Here is a 19,539-nt window from a genome sequence, read left to right on the forward strand (position 1 = left end):
GTCAGAACAAATACCAAGAAAAATACAAGAACATAAAGATGGAAAAACATGGGAAAGAAGCAAAGACAAAGACTGAAAAGAGCAAATGAATGAAGGAGGAAGACACTGTTTCTTCAATTTAATACACTATGTAAGTGAGTCTGAAGCTTTAAACACATGATTAAAGCAACTGAAATCAAAAGTCCAAATGTCAAATGTGAGATAGACCCCTTGCTGAAGCAATTCCTCTAAAAGCAAAGGACAGAGGGAAAGACCAATCTGGGAAAGCATCTCTACAGCTCATTAGCATTAATGGAGCCCAACTGCAGCATGCTTTTTGGAGACAAAAATGTCAAATGAAAAATCTGTGGCTTTTAAAAATAAATTAATGCCTAATTACAACAAAGCTGTACATAGGGAACATCTGTCATTTTTTGTTTTGTACTCATTTCAATTGGGTACATTTGTCCTTCATATGTATAAATCAATAATCTTCTCAGGAGTAGTGGCAGTAGTACTCTTGATAGAGATAAGGGTGAATCAACCATATTTTATATTTGTAACATTTACATTTGTAAGTTATGCAGAAATTGTCATAATTTTCTACTAAACTGTGACAGAACTGAGAGTTTCATGAAAATTACATTTTTACTAAGATGCCTAAACAAGTTTTTTCACTTGGAGCTGTGCTGTTTCAGTATCAAAGAACACTTGATTTTCCAAACCCAGACAAAATGCTTCTTGACAGAGAAACATGGACATGAAGCCACTTCTTCACACCTGTACCATGGAAAACACATTTTCTATCCATAGGCTTGGTGTCATACCTGGCAGTATTGGCAAGGAAGACCTGGATCAATATCCTCATCCCCTGGCATGCATTAAAACTACAGCCGAGGATAATCAGGGTGGGAGATGATAGTATCATTTCCTTGCATATATGTGCCTTGGTGATCTCCACAGAAAGTTCCTGCTGCATTCCTCTTCAGTGTAGCCTCAGAGGAGAAAAAATGCCACTGGTTAGCTTAAAGCAGTACCAAGAGGGTACTGGCCTTTATCCATTTTGTTGAATGTTTGGTAATGAGTATCAGCTAAGTGGTTTCAGCACAAAAACAAGTTGTAATTTTTCTGTTTGATACCTTAAGGGGACTTGTCTAGCAAGTACACTAAATCATCTCTCTCTGATGTATCTCTTATTTTGCTAAGTACTGTGAACTACAAGATAACCACAATGAGAAGTTGCATCTCTTCAGTGTGAAATAGCACTGTGAAATCCTAGTTGCCATTTTTCACATGCTCCTCTAAGGGACGAGCCCCTTTGGCCACTGGTAAAGCTTTTGGAGTTGCTTTGCAACAGCCTATTTAAACTATACATCGTGCCGTTGCATTCTGCCCTCTCAGATGGGTCACAATTACAGCCAGGCAGCTGAACCGTTCCTTGATATCATGAAAGCAACCAATTCCCACACATTGTCATTTCTCCACAAGAAGAAGCAGCCCAGGAATCTGAATGGATGATTTAGACCTCAGGTCTAACACCTAAGAGCATGTGAGAGAGTTGTTTAGCTGCAGCCCCAGTGCTGGAGCAGAGACCAAGCCACAAATGAAGTAATGTGCTGCCTATTGCAGTTCACATTTCTTCACTCTGATGCCTGAAAGAACACATTATCAAATGCACTTAGATATTTGCAGAAGGATATTTATATACAAGAAGGAGGAAGACTGCTGAATTCTATATGAGCCACATGAACAGCTTTACTTGCTAACAGGGCAATTATACATCTGGAAACCAATTATTCAGGAAAATGCATTTTTTATTTCGACTGAAAAATGTGTTAGTTATGTCTGGTTTGTTTCCTTATTTATCATGTCACCTAGCAAATCGATTGAATCAATTAATAATGCATAACTTCAAGTTACACCAAATTCACTTAACCAATTAATATTCATCTTTTTATTCCATTTCTGTTTGAGCCCACAATTTTCTCCTGGTTTTGAAACCAAAAAGGAAAATTTTACTAAGACATTCTTCATCCTAAGAAAATAAACTTGATATGCTTTTAAAAATATACTAGATTAATTTTGAGAAAAACATTTCATCCAATTTATACTCTCTTAGCAAAGCTTAATTTGATTGTTCAGACATATATGTGTAACTAAATGTTTGCTTTGCTTTGATTTCAGATCTCTCTCTTTCTGAATTATGAAGTGTATAGTCACCAAGTGAACTTTCTCATTTATGGAAAAGTGCCACTAAACTTCCAGTGTCCATCAGCTTGCTTTTGGCAAGAGCTGATGCAACTATGGTATAAGGTGATTAATAGAAGGCAAATAAAGGAGTAATTAATCAAACCACATAAGAAAGTAAAAAGTGATGCAGAGACTGACATGAAAATTCTAAGAAAATTCCAGTTCCTCATGCTTTGGCACCAAAGAAAACAGACCACAGAAAAGGCTAAAAAGTTCATGATTGTGTTCCAATTAATCTGTATGCGCACTGCAATGCTCTTTAGTTTGGTTCATTTAAATCTGAAATTCCCTTCCCCGTTGATGTCAGCTGGTTAGCCAAGATGGTGCATTACTGTTATGATCACTGCAGCGCATATAATTTAGATTTATCTCTTTAGGGACTCAGCTCCACCCCCTGCTAGCTAATATGCTCACCATGTTTAATGATGCAAAAAATTTCCCTGAGTACAGGTTATTTATCTTTATCAGGGGCTGCTTTTGGCTGGCTGTCAGTTATCAGCCAGAATATTTGTTCCTAAATGGTTTGTACTCATCCATATTCCAGGGCAATTCTGAGGCCCATATTATCACTGATGTTTGCAATAAAAGTGTTTCAGTTCTTCAGATACACCTTAGTAATACTGATTTATGAGTCTGGACTAGCTATATTTCTGATACAGTGATATGAACCCTGAAATATCTGTCATGGGAGTGAAATATCTATCCAAAACCTCAGAAACAAAACCTACTTGTAGGGGTCCTGAAGAAATATGAGGGCTGAAGATATCTCTTTGAATACATTTTGAAGTAAATGAGTCAGAGATGACTATTTTAAACAGGAGATCCATAGAAAATAAAATAAAATTAGGAACAGACCAGCGTAAAGAAGACAGATGAAAGTGGGAAGAAAAGGAACAGCAAGGAGACAAGTCTGGACAGAGAGGTAGGGAGACAAAAAAAGTTAGAACCTTTTCTGCACCAGATGAACACTTTCAAAATGTGTAATACTGCAGAAGCTAGTTGGAAGAGCACTAAACTAAAGATTATGACATGAAAATACTTGCCCACAGAGTGATAAGGCTAAACACCTAGCCTAATCGTGGAAGGCTGAGATATCTTATACTGAGAAAGAGTTCAAAATGTTGAATGACATTCTGGAGAGTGAACATGAGAGTTATGCTGCAGGTCAAAGAGAAACCAGAAAATCTAGCAAGTGGGGGAGCCTGAAAATATGCAATAAGTAAAGTACATTTCAATTTTTTATAGTTTCGACTAGGATGGCAAAAGGGGCAGCAAATGCTTGTCGAGAGTTGATGTATGCAGTATAATGGGCAGGATTTGCTTTTCAGGGTATGTGAACATCTGTGGCACAGAGATTCCTAAGCTAACAGAAACCAAGCCTGTTCCAAAACTGGAAGCAACAAAGCCAGACATGCTCTCCCCAGGGTAGCGTGCTGAGATAGCACAGCTTCATTGCTTCCCAGACCTGAGCTAATGCCTCAGCTATGCTGGAGAGCTTCACTGGTTTATCCAGAGCAAGTTCAGGTATCTCTAACAAAAGACATACATCAGGCAATAAGAAAAGCTAAATCTCACATTTTAGATCCATTGTCTGTTTCTGTGAGGACAGAGTAATGTTCAATGCTTATTTTCTCCTCACATATATGCACCCACTTGGTAGCTAGTGTGATGTAATTGTATGAAAATAGTAAATTACCCTCCATAATCCAAAGGCAGCATTTGTTACTACCCAGTTATGGGGTCAGGCACATAAAGTTGAATGTTCTTCTGGAACCAGTTTCACCAGCAAAGAAAGTTACTACTAAGAATCCATGAGCAACTCTACCAGAGGTTACAGCTGCCTGCATTGCTATATACTAATCTCTCATCCCCCTTGTCCTTCACATTTGCCTGATACTTTGTGACCAAGGCTTTTTATATGAGGGCAAGAATATGTCCTTTAAATTTCTAGTGAAAAATCATTGTAACATTGAGACTGTTAAAAGTTCAAATTATTTACGCAATCTTAACCATAAATAAAGTTACCCTAAAATTATGTGAAATATGATTAATTTCCTTCTGAAACAAATTACATACTCCTATCCTACTAATGTTATTATTGCAACCAGTAAACAGTATGGAATGGAAATATACTACGTACATTTGAATTTCAATTCTTTGTTGGTTTTAGGTGATATATTTGCTTGATGTCTGCCATGACATGCTTTTCCCATTCTGAAGTTTTCCAGAAGGTTAAATGAATGATAAAATCATCTCCTGTATAAACTTCCACAATGATAATAACATATGCTGGCAAAGACAGAATACTATTATTGTGCTGGTGAGATAATCTGAGTGTATAAAATAAATAGAAGACATTCAAAAAATAACTTAATTCCTATGACACTTTCAATATTACTACTGTAAGGATGTAGTGACTTAACTAACTGACCATTTAATATTAATAGGATGGTATTCAATATCACAATATTCATGTGATATGATAAGTATTTGAAATATTCACTCTGAGCTGTTAGAGAAATACCCTATTAGACTTATCTTTGATACTGTGCATATTGTTTCTAAAAGCAGTTTTTGAATTATTTAGAGAAGTCGGTTGTCCCCCTGAGATGTAAAATGAAAATGAACTGTGGATTTGCTGCAAGTTCTTATTACTGTTTGGTCTAGACCACATGATGACCAAATTATGGTGAAAACCCTTGAATAAAATAATTTCACAGGAAGCTGTTAACCCGCTAAAGCATCAAGGAATACAGATCACACTGAAATGAGCTTTAGTTGTATGCTCCTTGATTCAACTATTTAGATAATGTACTTCCATTTAGATCAGCAGCTAAACGTGTGAAGGATAATAGCCTTTCTTGTACAGGTATAATGAGACATCAGTGCAGTGGTACAGAATAGGAGGGAAGAAGAAGGGAAAAAAGCAGTTCTGATGCCTGAAATTCTCTTGTGACAGTCACTTTTTTAAAAGAATACAACTATGGAAGCAACAAGCATTTATGCCAGACACTTTCATGGAACTGGAGAACATGAATCTGTCACCGGATGAAAACTGATTAAAAGCTATCAAGCCCAGAAGTGCTATTGAGAGAAAAAATGCACAACATAAAGAGTGAGAGATATTTATGCACTTCATCTCTTTTCTTAAGCAGAAAGCAAGCAAATTTCAAAGCCAAGTTTCTTCCCCCCTCTATCCTATTGTATATAAAATCAATTCAGAAACTTTAGGGGGAGGATGAGGCAATGTGATCATACTCTTTGCTCCAAATTTCTACTAGCATATCTCAAATATAATCACCAGCAATTTGTTCCAGAAAAGCACTAGTTCAAATTGGTGATCTTGTTCTCAGATAACTGTCTTCTTTAAATACATTGATGTACATAATGATACCAGTAACCTGATTTTATCACAGAGTCAGAATCACAAAATCATTACATTTGGAAAAGACAGCTAAGATCACCCAGTCCAACTTACTGCCTACTACCAGTATTGCCCACTAAACCATGTCTTTCAGTGTCACATCTTCTACGCTTCTTAGACAGCACCAGGAGCTATGACACCATCACCTCCCCGGGCAGCCCTTTCCAGTGCATTACTTCTGGAAAACAGATTTTTCTTAATATCCAACCTGAACATTCCCTGGCAAAACATGAGGCCAAATAATTTGAATAAATAATAATATAAATATATAATAATAAACATATAAATATATATATAGTATAAATAATGATTCTCCTGTACCACTCAGGTCCAGGGACTGTGCTGTCCTGGCAGGATGTCCATGGCTCTCCGTGGAGCTTGCTGGCATAGCAAGGCCCATATGGATGGATGCCTGTAAGGGCTGTTCCTAGGGCTCCCTTCAAGACATCGCTGAGGAAACTGATTTCTCTTCACGCAGGGACCCTGTGCTTTCTTGGCAGCATCTCATCTTTCCCATTTCCTATGGTGCTTCCAACCCTGTTTTCCATGGATTTCCCTCTCCCTTTCTGCAGCAGCACCAAGGCTTAATTTTAGTTTCTTTATGTATTTACTTGATAGATTAAACATGTAGAATTCTATTTCCATAATGCACCTTATGTTTCAGTTGACCTCAAAGCAGCATATAAGGATTTCTGAGCTGCCTGAGTTTTGTATTTTGAATTCATGTTTGTGAACATGGCATACTACTCAAAAATATAAGTCCAAGCAAAAAGTAATTACAGGAATTTTAAATCTGGATTTAACTCTATACAGAAGGACTCTGTTGAATGGAGGTCCTTATTCTGTGATGATATTATCAATTCTGTTACTATATGACTAGTATAAGTAGAGACAGTAAAAACACACCATTTCATCATTTTGAATTCTGCCTTCACTGAAATAGAAATGAAAATGTCTATTTTTACAATTAAATGTCTTGTGGACCTCAAACATTTATTTCAGTTTATTTACCTTTAAAGGATTAATTGTTTTGTTTCAGTACTCAGTTTTTTCACCCTATATCAATGGCAATGAATCATCAAATATCATCCAAGACATGGTACAAAACAATATGTTATTCTGGTTACTCCTCCCAGTTTGCCAAGTCACATGAGGTATGTGCATAGGCTTAATATACTACAGAGTTATCTGCTTGTGAACATTAGACTACTTAGGCAGTCTCCTTTCTGTGAAGAGATATAGCAGCTATGATGAACAATTAATTCAATCTAATTTATCTCTTTACTTTGAAATGTCATAAATCAAACCCTAGGAATAACTGTTTCTTTCACATATCAGTGGCATGAGATCATTTACACTGATCTTGCATGTGTGTCATAGAACACTTTAAATAAACTCAACCATGACTTTCCTTTTTTTTTTTTTTAACCATTTGCTTTGTTTTTGTTTTTTTTTTTCCTGTTCTGTGTTATTACTGTATATGTAAAATTATTTTGAGAATAATAGTTACGCTGACATTTCAGATAGTTTACCTTTTATTTAGTTATTTCCTGTCTTCCATAGAAAAGTCTTATGTTCAGCACCTTGAGGAAAAAAGAAGGAAGGCTAGCTTCTGTATACTAATTAAAGGTCTGGCTACTCTCAGTAGCCAGAGAAAATTATTCCAGGTATATTAAAAACACTAATCTTTTTTTTTTTGTTATTATTATTATCTATTGCCATTGCCATCATTATTACAGGAAACCAAGAACTAAGCTGTGCATGAGTGCAGCACCACAAAACACAAAGGAGTCCAAAAGACAGAGTTGGTAGCACTGCTGAATCCAGAAAATAAGAAAAGATTAAAAAAAGAAGAAGCCATAGTAAATCTCTGGAAAATTTGAAGGTTATATTGCAAGCTGCTGTTAGAAAGAAAACAGTTATAAATTACTTTGCAAAATACTCTTATTAACTATGAGATACAAAATACTAAAGCAATGTATTAGAAGGGACAACATGCTTCAGGAAAGCATCTTAATAGCTTAAAAAAAGCTGAAAGATTTGCAGTCTTAATTTAGAAAACTGATGGAAGAATTAGTTTTGTGTAGTGATAAATAGAAATGTAAGTAAGAATGGCTAATTCTTTAAGGCTAGAAACAGGAAACAAAGGTGAACTTCATTTACTACTGCAAATCTGAAACCTTGTGGCGGCACTGCTGGATATATAAGGTGACCAAACTGAGTGTATGAAAGAGGGTTTTTTTCCTTTTGTTTTGCCTTGACTGTTGGCATTCAGTTTTCACATCTACTACACACAAACATAAAACCTTTTATTCCACAAAATACACTAAACTTTATACCAAAGATAGAAAATCATATAAATTAATAAATGTCCTGGAAATATACAATATTTGTTTCTAGGACCTACTGTGTGTATTTGATATGTGCTTTACTATACATGCTTGACTTTATTGTTGTGGTTCTTCCACATGAAGACTTTATGTGAGTTTTGTTGCTTTTTTTACCCATTCTAACATAATGTTGAACATTATTAATTTACACTTACTTGAAAAACACAAAAAATCACCTTTTCCACAGGAAGGTTGTTTTATTTTGTGTCTTCTACTTTGAAAGGATAGTACAAATTCAATGCTTTGCAGGATTATGGATCAAAGCCCTACAGGTCTCAACTTCCACATACATTCTATACAGGGACTTATCCATCAAAGGGTGGGATTCATACCCCATGGAAAATCTCCATTTGTTTGTGCTCTTCTTCTTCTTCTTCTTTTTTTTTTTTTTTTTTTTTTTTTTTCTTTTTCATTCTGAAACAAAATCTAAAGCAAAAACTTATTCATGCTCCAGTGATATACTAGGAGGCAATGAGAGATCTAAACAAGTTTATATTTGAAGCCAGCGTCTGATATACCTGAACTTTAAATTCCCATGAAAATCTATAGCAGCTCAGCTAGCTAAGAGCTGTTACCACCAACAAAACAACAAAAAAAACAACCTTTTCATTTTCTTTGAGGAAGAACTGCAGTGCAAAAAACTCTTGAAAAACTGTTTTTCTTGGGATTTTTTAAAATAAAAAGCCACTCATGTTTTAAGTATGGAGTATTCAAGAGTTTCTCCATAGTAGATATAATCCCCACTACATACAGATTAAAATAATTGGAAATAGAAAAGCACATGAAGGAAATAATCACTTCAGAGTTTTCAATACAAACCGTGATATTATTCAAAGTCTTTCAATGTAAATTATGATTTTCCCCATACCTTTGGTGAGCTTCAGTTCAGACATTATTTTTGTTCAGTGTATCATAGAAATCCCTTTTGTTTCCCATTCATTTAGAGGATTTTGTAATACATTAATCTTTCACATACTGCAGCTTCTGGGGTCTTCTCTAATTCTAACAACTAGCTTCAAGTGTAAGACTGGATAGTAATAAGCAAAAAAGCTGTAATTTTTCTGGATATATGCAGGAATACAAGCTCTGTGGGAGTTTTCTTCAAGCCCAGCACTAGCTTTGATAATCCTTACATTAAAATACTTCTACATACACATAAATAAAAGTTATACTAAGAAACATTAGTATCAGAAACTTACTTAGGTTGTTTTGCATCCTCAAAGTGATAAAGACTACACTAACACTGGTCTAAATGAATTGTGCATCCTGGCTATAAGCGAAATAGAAATCTGCCACCAGAGAAGGATGGCAGTGATTGATTCCAGGTAAGTATTTATCTAAAATGAAAGGAGCACTATATTATGCAAATCTATCTGCTTCCATGTTGTGCTTTTCCCCCTAGCTGAACTACACAGCCATTGGAAAGACAAACAAATAATAGAGAAAAGTTGCTTTTCCTCCTGAGTATCTGCTGTGATGGAGTCACTTGGACATGAGCACAGGATCTTCATGTAATCCATGAAAAGCATTCAGCACATTGGCCTACCACCCCAGGAGCAATTGTTGCTCCATCCCTGCATTGGAACAAACAGCACTCACACTTGAGCACACCAGGACCATTGCAGGCAATTGCATCCCACCACTGCATCCAGGACCTTTGCCTAAAGTCACAGTTTGCAAGTGGCAGCAAAATGATCCCACTGCTTATTTTGACCATGTCAGAGCTCCAGGAAAGAAAAGGCCGTGGGGTATTAGCAGTGGCAACAGTCATCCCTGCCATGTGAGCGTTTGTTTTTATGATTTACTGCCATAGGTCTGCTGCTGCTTTCTGAAAAGCAAAAAGCTTAGGTGTATTATCCCAGATTTCCAAGATAACAAGGCTCTTCTATTCCTCTGCTTCCTACAGTGGGAAAAATGTTACTCCAGTAAGGCCATGAAGCTTTGAGCCAGCTCTGCTGAAGCATGTGAATTGATCTTCTCCCTCTACTTATGAGCAATGTCTGGAAATATCCCTCTGGATGCCACATTTAATTCCTGACTCCAGGGATCTCTTGGGTCTACAAGGTTCCCTGTCATATAACACAGTCTGAAGCATTTTAAAGGCATTAAAGATGTTTCATCAATACATTTAACTCTCATCATTCACACAGCTTAATTCTGATCAGTCAAGTGTTTTGAGCCACGGGAGGTAACAGCAAATTTTTTAACCTTACATGTCTTTTTCATATATCACAGAAAACTGACATTAACTGTAACCTGAAGCTTATTTCTACTTTAGCTATAACTCCCGGTGAAACCAGTTGGGAATTTTGTCTGTTTAAAAAGAAAGAAAAGACCTATGTTCAGAAGGAAATATATGTGTAATATGTGTAATTGGGCCCACTTTCTGAAATAATACTCCCCAGTGCCTATTACTTTCCCTCAAGGGTGTCTTTCTAAGTGGCACTCTAACTTATTCCAGTGTTTCTTTCAGTAGAATTCAAAAACATATATCACAGTGGAATACTTAGAGCAGCATGCTCTGTTTGGTATCATTAGATCTCATTAGCAATAAACATTCAAATATATTTTCTCAGGGTTTTATTTTTTTTCTTTAATCCTTGTACACATAGTTTTCCCATAATTAAGCTGATCTATTAGTTTCACATGGTGGGTGGGATGAAATCTTAAATAACATTCATCCCTTTCTGAAAGAAAAAGGAGTCTGAGATGAAAAAGTTCTCAGTTAGTTTGCTGTTGCTACAAGGGTGAGGAAAAGGAAGGGATTACATCAGTGTGCTCTAAATAGGGAGTGCTGTGGGACTGAGAAAGGGCTGGACAGTCTTCAACCATTTCATGACTCTAGAGAAGAATAATTGCTTCTGTGACAAGCTGTGATCCCTGGCTCTGCCTAACACAGTTCTAAACTTTCAAGGAAGTTATGCAGAAGGTTGATTTCAGTCAAACTCCAAACTCAAATCTGGAAGTGCCCTGCTGAAACCATAACAAAAAGTTGCTTGAGGTGTAGGGGAACACAGAGAGGGGGAATGGAAGACAGAGTATGGTTCTCAGCCTGACCGGTGTCAATCCTCAGCACACAGCATGTTCAGTGCAAAGGGAAACACACAGGTTTTTGAGACAAAACATACATGGCTGGGTGAGTGTGGGCAGGGCTATGACTTTGCCATTTGGTTGCGGAATCAGTCGCACAGAGCAGCCCTGCTCTTGGATTTGTTTTGTGTACTTACAGAGAGGGAACAGAAAGTCAAGCAAACTTAGCTCAGTACAAGCCACTAAAAGCAGGCATTTACCTTATTCAGGAATTCCCAATTGCACAAACACAGAAGCCTATGTGTTCAGGATGTTCTACACTTTTTCTCTCAAAGCTACATAACATTCTTTTCTGTAATTTTGCAGCATAGCCAGCACATGCCTTGAAGCATATCTTGACCCATCTTTTGTAACAAGGGAAGTCCAACAGTTTACAACATCTATTTCAGAAGTCTTTTGACAGTAAAATAACACAAAGCAATAAGAATAGCAATAGCAGTGATTGTAATGATAAAAATTTCTAATGATACAATGAAGACGGGGGACTGTAGATATTACGTCTGGACACAAAAAAAACCAACTAAAATGCAAATACATACTTAGGCTCAGTGAAGAAAATACTTAAAATCTGTAAGTCATTTAAATTCTTTGATTGAATACAGTATGATCTACACCAGATTTAAACTTTACTCACCTCTGGAGAACATCCTACAAAGAAAGAGGAAGAGGTTACCCTTCAGTCACTTCAGCACTTCCCTTTTGATAAGCCCTCTTATCTGTCATCAGCATCAGATCTGCATTCATCACTGATTCTGCACTGTGTTATGGAAGGGGAACATATGAATGCAGATGAATCAAAGCATCTAGTTTTTTAGTGCTTTTTTTTTTTTCTTTCTTTTTCTTTAATGTAAATAGCAACAGTAAAAGGAGTTTACAGAACCACAGAGCTGGGATATGCCTGGCTGAAAGGAACAGAGAAATCAGCTGATCAAATTGAAAAATAAAAACACTTGTTCAGGTGTTATCTAAAAAGTTTATTGCACTTCAGGTTTGAACTGCAACATCTACCTCTGGCTTTAGCAGTCCCATTTCCAGTCAACACCTGCCCTAAACTGATTGGACCACAATATTATTTCATTTTTTAATGTTGCTAACAAACAAGAAACTTATATTTCTCTCCTGAATCTCATCCTCTTTTCCTGGAATTTGTCTCCCTCACTGGCACATTGACTACCTCAAATGTTCCCATGGACATCCCACAGCAGAAGCCTGTCCTGGTGCTGCACTGGGGAATAGGAATACCTGATGGCAACATCAGAATGACCAACTATTTCCCAGATGGGAGAGTGTAAGGCTTCCCTCTATAGGTAGGGCCACCTCTACTGGTCTCCCTAAGTTATGGAGAGCTTCAGTCTCTCTCTCCAGGCAGCAAAGTGAATGTGACAGAGGAAGCCAGATGGGAGGCAGGCATTTTCATTTCTAGTCAGCCTACCGTGAGAATCCTGGCTTTGCTCTTCTGAAAAGTCATCTCTCAAGATACAGCTGTAATTCCTCACATTAAAAACATGTCTGAACTGCTGATAGCTTAAAATTCTGAAGTGGTGGGATGATTTTGTGTGTGGTATGCCTACATGTTCACCATGCCAACTGCCCTTCTGTCCAGCATTAACTTCAAGTCTGATAAGATGTGCAAAGGATTGGTGTGCATCAGTCAACCTGCATCAGGCTCAGCATGTGCTAAAGAAAGGGCTGCAGTGGGAACTCTGACAAGTTTAATCAATCTATTTCTTCTCCAGACTTGCTCCTACACATGCTTCCAGCCCTCCTGCTTCGTCTGTGGCTGTGCCAAGCCTCAGATTTTATAGCAGCAGTCTGTAGAGACCATGCTGTTCATCATCTATCATGAACTCATGAACATGGTGCCCCTCACTTCTTTACTGCAGAACTTTGAAATGGATCCTGTAGTGAATGACGACTCACCATCTATTTCTGATTTGATCTAAACCATATTTCCTCCTTCGCTGTACTTCTACTTTCTATCTCTGCTTTTCTTCTTATTTTTAAGCTTCACCACGGAGATCCATATGGTGCACTAGATTAAAGACATTATACAAAGAAGGCGATATATTTTGTTGTACTGTTCCCATCCCACCATATGAACTGTTGTATGTAAAGGGCGGAGTATTTAAGGAAAAGAAAATCAAGGCAAAATCTTCAGTCAACCACAGTTCCCATTCTCTGTAAATCTAGAAGACAGGAAATCACAGTCAACAGCCATACTGGCTAAGAAGGCCTGAAGGACAGAAATTCTTCATTCCAACTTAGGTTGCAAACTCTGGATTAAATTTGTTCCTACTACAACTTCTCTTATTTCAGTTTGGAAAACTTTGGTCCAATATTAAATGAACTCTAGGATATTTCTGCAAGAATGAATTACAAGTTGGCAATATTTATTATGGAGCTCCAGGGGGAAAGTAAGAACAAAGGAGGCTCTCAACTTTTGAAATATAGATCATAGAAGCGATTGTATCATCATCAGTACAGAGAGGAGGAATAAGATTATAAAATTAAATAAATAAGAAATCTTTCAACTTAAGGATGAGGTCTAGGAGAGAGATTTCCTGAACAATTGGCAAGAACTGGAATAGTTTTAAGATAATCACAATTTTTACAGTACAATAAAAATAGATATAATAGAAATATCACTCAAAACTCAAATGTATGAGGACAAAAAAGTCACAAATTGCAATAGAAACCCCTAGGGAATCTGGTAATGTATAAGGGTTGGGGGTTTTTAAAATTTGTCTAGCTATTGAAGAAAAATATTGTATTAATAAATGGACAAATGAGAGAAGAGCTATCCCTCAGAGTCTCTTCATCAACCACAATCATATGAAGAATCCAATGTACCTTTTTGAAAAGTAGTTGAAATACTGAATCTGCTAAAGCAGAGAAGCCTTTGTTAGGTACGTTTGAAGGTCATCAGTAGCTTTTAGTGTATAGGACGTTTTTACAACAATTAGATCAAAACTCAGATTGAAAATGTTGGTGGATTTCATAAGTTAGAATGAGATCAATAGTTGACTCCCCCAGTGTGCTACCCGGGAATAGTTTTATTCTAAAATATGTCACTTCTACCTGGAGCACAACTGGAGCTACACATTAATTTTATATCATAACAAATGATTGTTTGTTCATTTAAATTTTAAAAGACAGTTGAAGAAAGGTAACCTTCAGTGTTGAAGCTCTGAAACCCCTGTTGCTTGTATAACTCCTGAACAGTCATGCGGATCCCAGTAATCAAAATAGCCTCACATACGGTGTCTTCTGGCATAACTATATTTATACCATCTGTTAAGCTAAACTTGAACACTAAGGAGATTGAAACCCAGCGTTAAGAGGTTATAACTGCAAAACTGAGATGGACTTTGACAAGCAAGCCTTCAAATCAATGCTAGCACATTCACTGTCTGAAAAATCTTTCAGTTCATAAGGCTCAAAACATAAAATGGCATGACAAATACAAGTTTTGTAGATATCAAAAACTCTTTCTGCAGAGCATAGTAGTATGCAGAGTGTAAAACATCAAAGATTTTAGGAACAAGAAAAATTCAGGTTGCCCAACAGGCCTGCCAAATTTTATTCTTCTTAATATCATGTGAGCAGGGAGGAATGTAATTATTATTTTTCCCCATGACATTAATTCCTTTTGTAACTGACAGGCTGTACAAAGAGAGCACATGCTCCATTTAGCCAAGAGGCTACTTTTTGTTTAAGAATATAATGGATGATTCAGTAATTTAAAAAACAACTCAGCAACAAAACAATTTCTTTGTTTTGTTCAACATCATGAACAATCATCAACATTGCATTGATGGGATGCTGATGGATATACTGTAACATAAAAAACATTACCTCAAACATTGCTTTCTGTCATGTTAGCAGTCAAGATTTTTTAATGAACCTATTGAAAATAAGCAAATGATTTGTGATTATTTGTCTCTCCTGAAAATACTAATGTTACCATCAAGATATCTCCTGTATCTCTTCTGAAAACATACATCTTAATCAGACAGCTAGAGATTTCACGCTGCAAATAGTGGATAATAAGGTAAAAGCAGAAAAAGCAGGTTGTTCACAGACAACAGAGTTGTTTTGTTCAAAGTCAGGTAGATCAAAACGAATTTCAAATGCAAAAAATATAAATAATGGAAGATGAATGAGCCCCTGAAAGAAATTTAAAAGAGCACAATTCATATCACTAACAACCTATAAGTTTGTGAGGTCCTTCTCTATTTTCTGACCATGCCTCAGAAACAGGGTTCAATCTGCAGCACTAATATCACATTAAAATGAACGAGAGAGAAGTTCTTAGAAAGGGAATTACATGACAGAAGATTAGAATTAGGGGAGCTGAAAAATGAAGGATGTGATAAAAAAAGAAATCATAATGGTAACCAATAGGCTAGTTTTAGAAGTAAAAACCTGAAGCGGTGAAAAAAATTGCTCAGTTATTTAAGGGATTAAAGCTATAAGAACTAGTGCAAGATTAAGAAAATAAATATACACGACATTTCTAAATGGGTGACAGTTAAAGACCTATTCAACTTCAAATTTTTTCCAGATGAAACGATGAAAGGTTCATTATTTCCAACATTTAAACTTCACATAAGGAAAGCAGTAGCAAATGCACAAAGGACAATTAATCTTCATGGGTAGAGGAGGATGTTAGGGAACATTCCATATATTTCATTATATATACATCATTATTTAAAAAAATTAGTTACTCCATTTGATAAGGATGATTTTTCTTATCCTGCTGAACAACATTTGTATTGCATAATGCTGGCATAATATTTATTATTCATTGTTTTTTTTTCAACCAAAAGAGTAGCACACATGATGTGACATTGCATTTATTATCAAATACTGTAATACAAGGTTTATTTATAAAAAAGATTTATTTATAAAAAAAAAAAATTATTTTTATTGTGATATGTTGATCCTTTCCTATTTGGCACTGCCCTGAATATATCTCTGCTTCTTGTTATATTATATTAATAATGAAAATGCAGTTGAGCGTATTTGAGTAAACTCATATACTTGTCAGGCAAATTTTCTGAGTTTCTTTTGTCATCTTTTTTGGTAGCAAAGATAGTCATTCAGTTCTTACTTTCAACCTTAACAGCCAAAGTCTCTCTCTGCCTGTGAATGCATCCAACAGTTTCTTTGGATCATAGTATCATTTACCTGACTAATGTAATTACTCATGGTGATATACTCATGGAGCAACATAGACTACACCTTATTTGCACCATCTGCCCTGCATTTAGAGTACTGCAGATCAGGAGAAGAAAATAGAACGTCTTACTTTCACTACTAATTTTCTTTCTTGTACTCTTGTCTTGACTGTCACAGATATCAACTAGCCCAGAACACCCTTGCAAAAATGCCTCCATGTAGCCTATCAGTGAATGTATAGGCATCTTTGTGCTGAAATATTTCCAGATTTATATTATCTGTCTGATAAAGGCATACTTCCTATTGACTTGAGGGTCTTATTCCACTCTATCTTCCAGCTGTCCAGAAACAATGTGACTCTGCATGTTCTTGCAACATGACTACCCTTTGGTTGCACTGTGAGGTACCAGCGAACCACATGATATCTGCTGTTCGTTGCTGCCCTCCACGAGCCTGCTCTAATCAAACCTCTTGCCCCAAATGTGGTTCTGAAAGAAGTACCTGCAACGTTGCTTGATAGCCCCAGTATCCAGCTGGCACCTTTTTAGTTAACAATACCTTCCCATCATGGGGAATTGAACAGTGAGACAAAATTGCAGTACAATAATGTGCAAATTATAATCTGTTTTAATACTGTATTTCTTCTCATGGTTTCCCCCCGCAAAAAAAAATGTATAGCTGCTTTGATTCCTGTCCAGGGTATTTTAAAACAGTGGAAATAAGATCTTTGGAAAATCCAGTCTTTTTTTCTTAGCCCCTAAAAAGGGCACTTGCAGTTCCAACCTCATCAGGTCACACTTTGTTACCTAAGAAGGTTTTCAAATAACTGTGGCTTAGGCCGAAACTTCTTTTGAAGGGAAAATCAATGAGTTGTTTTATTTTTTTTAAGTGTTCTAATTCTGCCATTCACAGTATAAAGAGTGGTTGTAGGTAAAGAAAAAATCCTTCCTCTCCTCCTTACCTCCCCCCGACCTGCTACTTTCTCCCTTTTGAATGCCTTCAGCCTGAGCTGCGGAGACATCAAAGACTTCAAAGGCAGCATATACTGCTGCTGGGGCTGATACTGAAAATGCTGGATTCAGAGGAGAATGTAAAGATTGTGGATCAAGGTGTATCTTCATTAGTTTCAAATGAACAGCACCTTCCTTCCTTCCAAATGAATTAAAACAAATATCCAAAACAAGCAAATAAAAAATAAAAATAATAATGAAAAAGAACAAAATCAAAGGAGGGGAGCATCATGTAAGTGAGGAGGAATCAGAGTGCATCAACCAAATCAATTTTTCTGCTGTATTTAACATGTTCTGAAGAGATAGGACATTAGGACTATCTCCACATGCACCTCTGCCAACACGCATTATGTTTCAGCCAATTCCTAAACATTGCTCCTGTTGCTGCTATAAACTACAGTGTGAAGGCAGAGAAGACAGCACAGTGTCCCTGAGGTGACCAGAGGTTCTCCAACACTAGCAAAATCAGAACTAAAGCAAAGAGAGGCACTGGAAGCACATCACTGGGAAGGAAACTGTAGCTTCAATTCAAGGATTAACTGAAGGGGAACACATTTCTTGTCTGGATTCATGCCAGACCCTAGGAGAAAATCCTGTGAAAGGACTTAGGCAGCTCCCTGCTTCTTCTGCTTCAGTTAAACTGTCCATCTCTGACTTGCCACTTGCTGTCTGCAGTGATCTCAGCATCAAGTCCACAAATGACTAATCCTACATCTGCTGCAGAGCTCAGGAACTTGGCTAACCAAACACATGATTTCTTCTATTATTTAGGATTTAATGATGGAATTATCAAAATAAACCTAAAATACTAATGTTTTATTTACATGGATAACTGAAAGCCTAGCAGAACCTCGTGAAAAATTCATCAGAGTTGGAAACCATGTGAATTCAATTTCAGGCGTTCTGCTTTTATGCACAGTATCATAGCTTTTTAACCAGTGCATATCAGCTCTAATGGGCAGGCAATGCAATTAGTGCATAGGGGCTCTACATTTTTTATTGCAGGGGATTCTGGCTTTCCAATCTGGGGATTAAACAATTTAAAAAAACCTTGAAAGGGTTTGAGTAAGAGCCTTTTGAAATGAAAAATTATTTTCTTAACTAGTTCTAGATGAACTGCTCTGGTAAAAAGAATATTGTTTAATTTTCGTTTTGAATTAAAAACCTGGAAAACTGAGTAATACACAAGCAAATGCTGAGCTGAGCTGTGCTTCTGTTCCTCTGAGGGCTGTAAAAATGTATTAAAACAGGAATTATTTTGTACACTATGCTGTACTTCAATGTTTAATTCTCAGCAGGCTATAAAATCTCTTCCAGGATAATGAAATTACAAAAGAACTTTAATTTCATTTTCTATCCCTTATCATTACAGATTACTAAGGGAAGATGTTTGGAAGATGACTAGCAACATTTCTATTCTCTGTCTTCTCACTGGCCAGGGTTTTTTGACTGAACTACCTGCAAAGCATTTCTGCAGGTAATTCAGATGACACATAAGATAGAAGATCCTGAAATATGCAGCTGACTGCATCAGTTTATGTGCTATAAAAACAACAACACTACGGTCACAACTGGAGAAAGCATTAATAGATATAGTAATAAAAATAATAATGTATCGACAAAAAAAAAAAAAGTAAGCATCAGAACAGTGAGAGTTTAAGGCAATGGCTTATTGCAACAAAATGACAAAAAAAAATTAAAATCATCTGCTTTGAATATCAAATCAATAAAGAAATGAATGTCTCTAACAACCATGCCTCAGTGCTACTTCAAAGAGAAGGTAGAAAAAGCATTTCCAACATTTTTGCAGTGATTTGCAAAATATTCAAGGACATCATTTTTCTCCTGGGACAAAGTCCAGAGCTGTTGCTCACACCAAACTCTCATTAGAACTGTCAGAGGGTTTTTAAGTTCAGTTTTCTTTCTGAAAGTCATGCACTGGTAAAAGCAGACCTCGTAAAGCTGAAGCAAGAATTACTGTCCTATTTCAAAGCAGACCTTCATACATTTCCTTTGTGAAGAAGGGATGTGAGACTGGATTTGCAAAATATTTTGAATTCCTGCACTTTTAAAACACTACTTTGTGTGAAAAGGCTAAGATATCTGACCTCCTTTAAAGCCCAGGTAAATGAAAGGAATATCCTGAAAGGTGAGGGAATGGGAGTTATAAGAATCTCTCAAGAATCAATGTAAATTGTGTTCCGATGATATGTTT

The sequence above is a fragment of the Coturnix japonica genome, chromosome 3 (genome assembly GCF_001577835.2).
Source record: "Coturnix japonica isolate 7356 chromosome 3, Coturnix japonica 2.1, whole genome shotgun sequence".
Taxonomy (NCBI): Eukaryota; Metazoa; Chordata; class Aves; order Galliformes; family Phasianidae; genus Coturnix; species Coturnix japonica.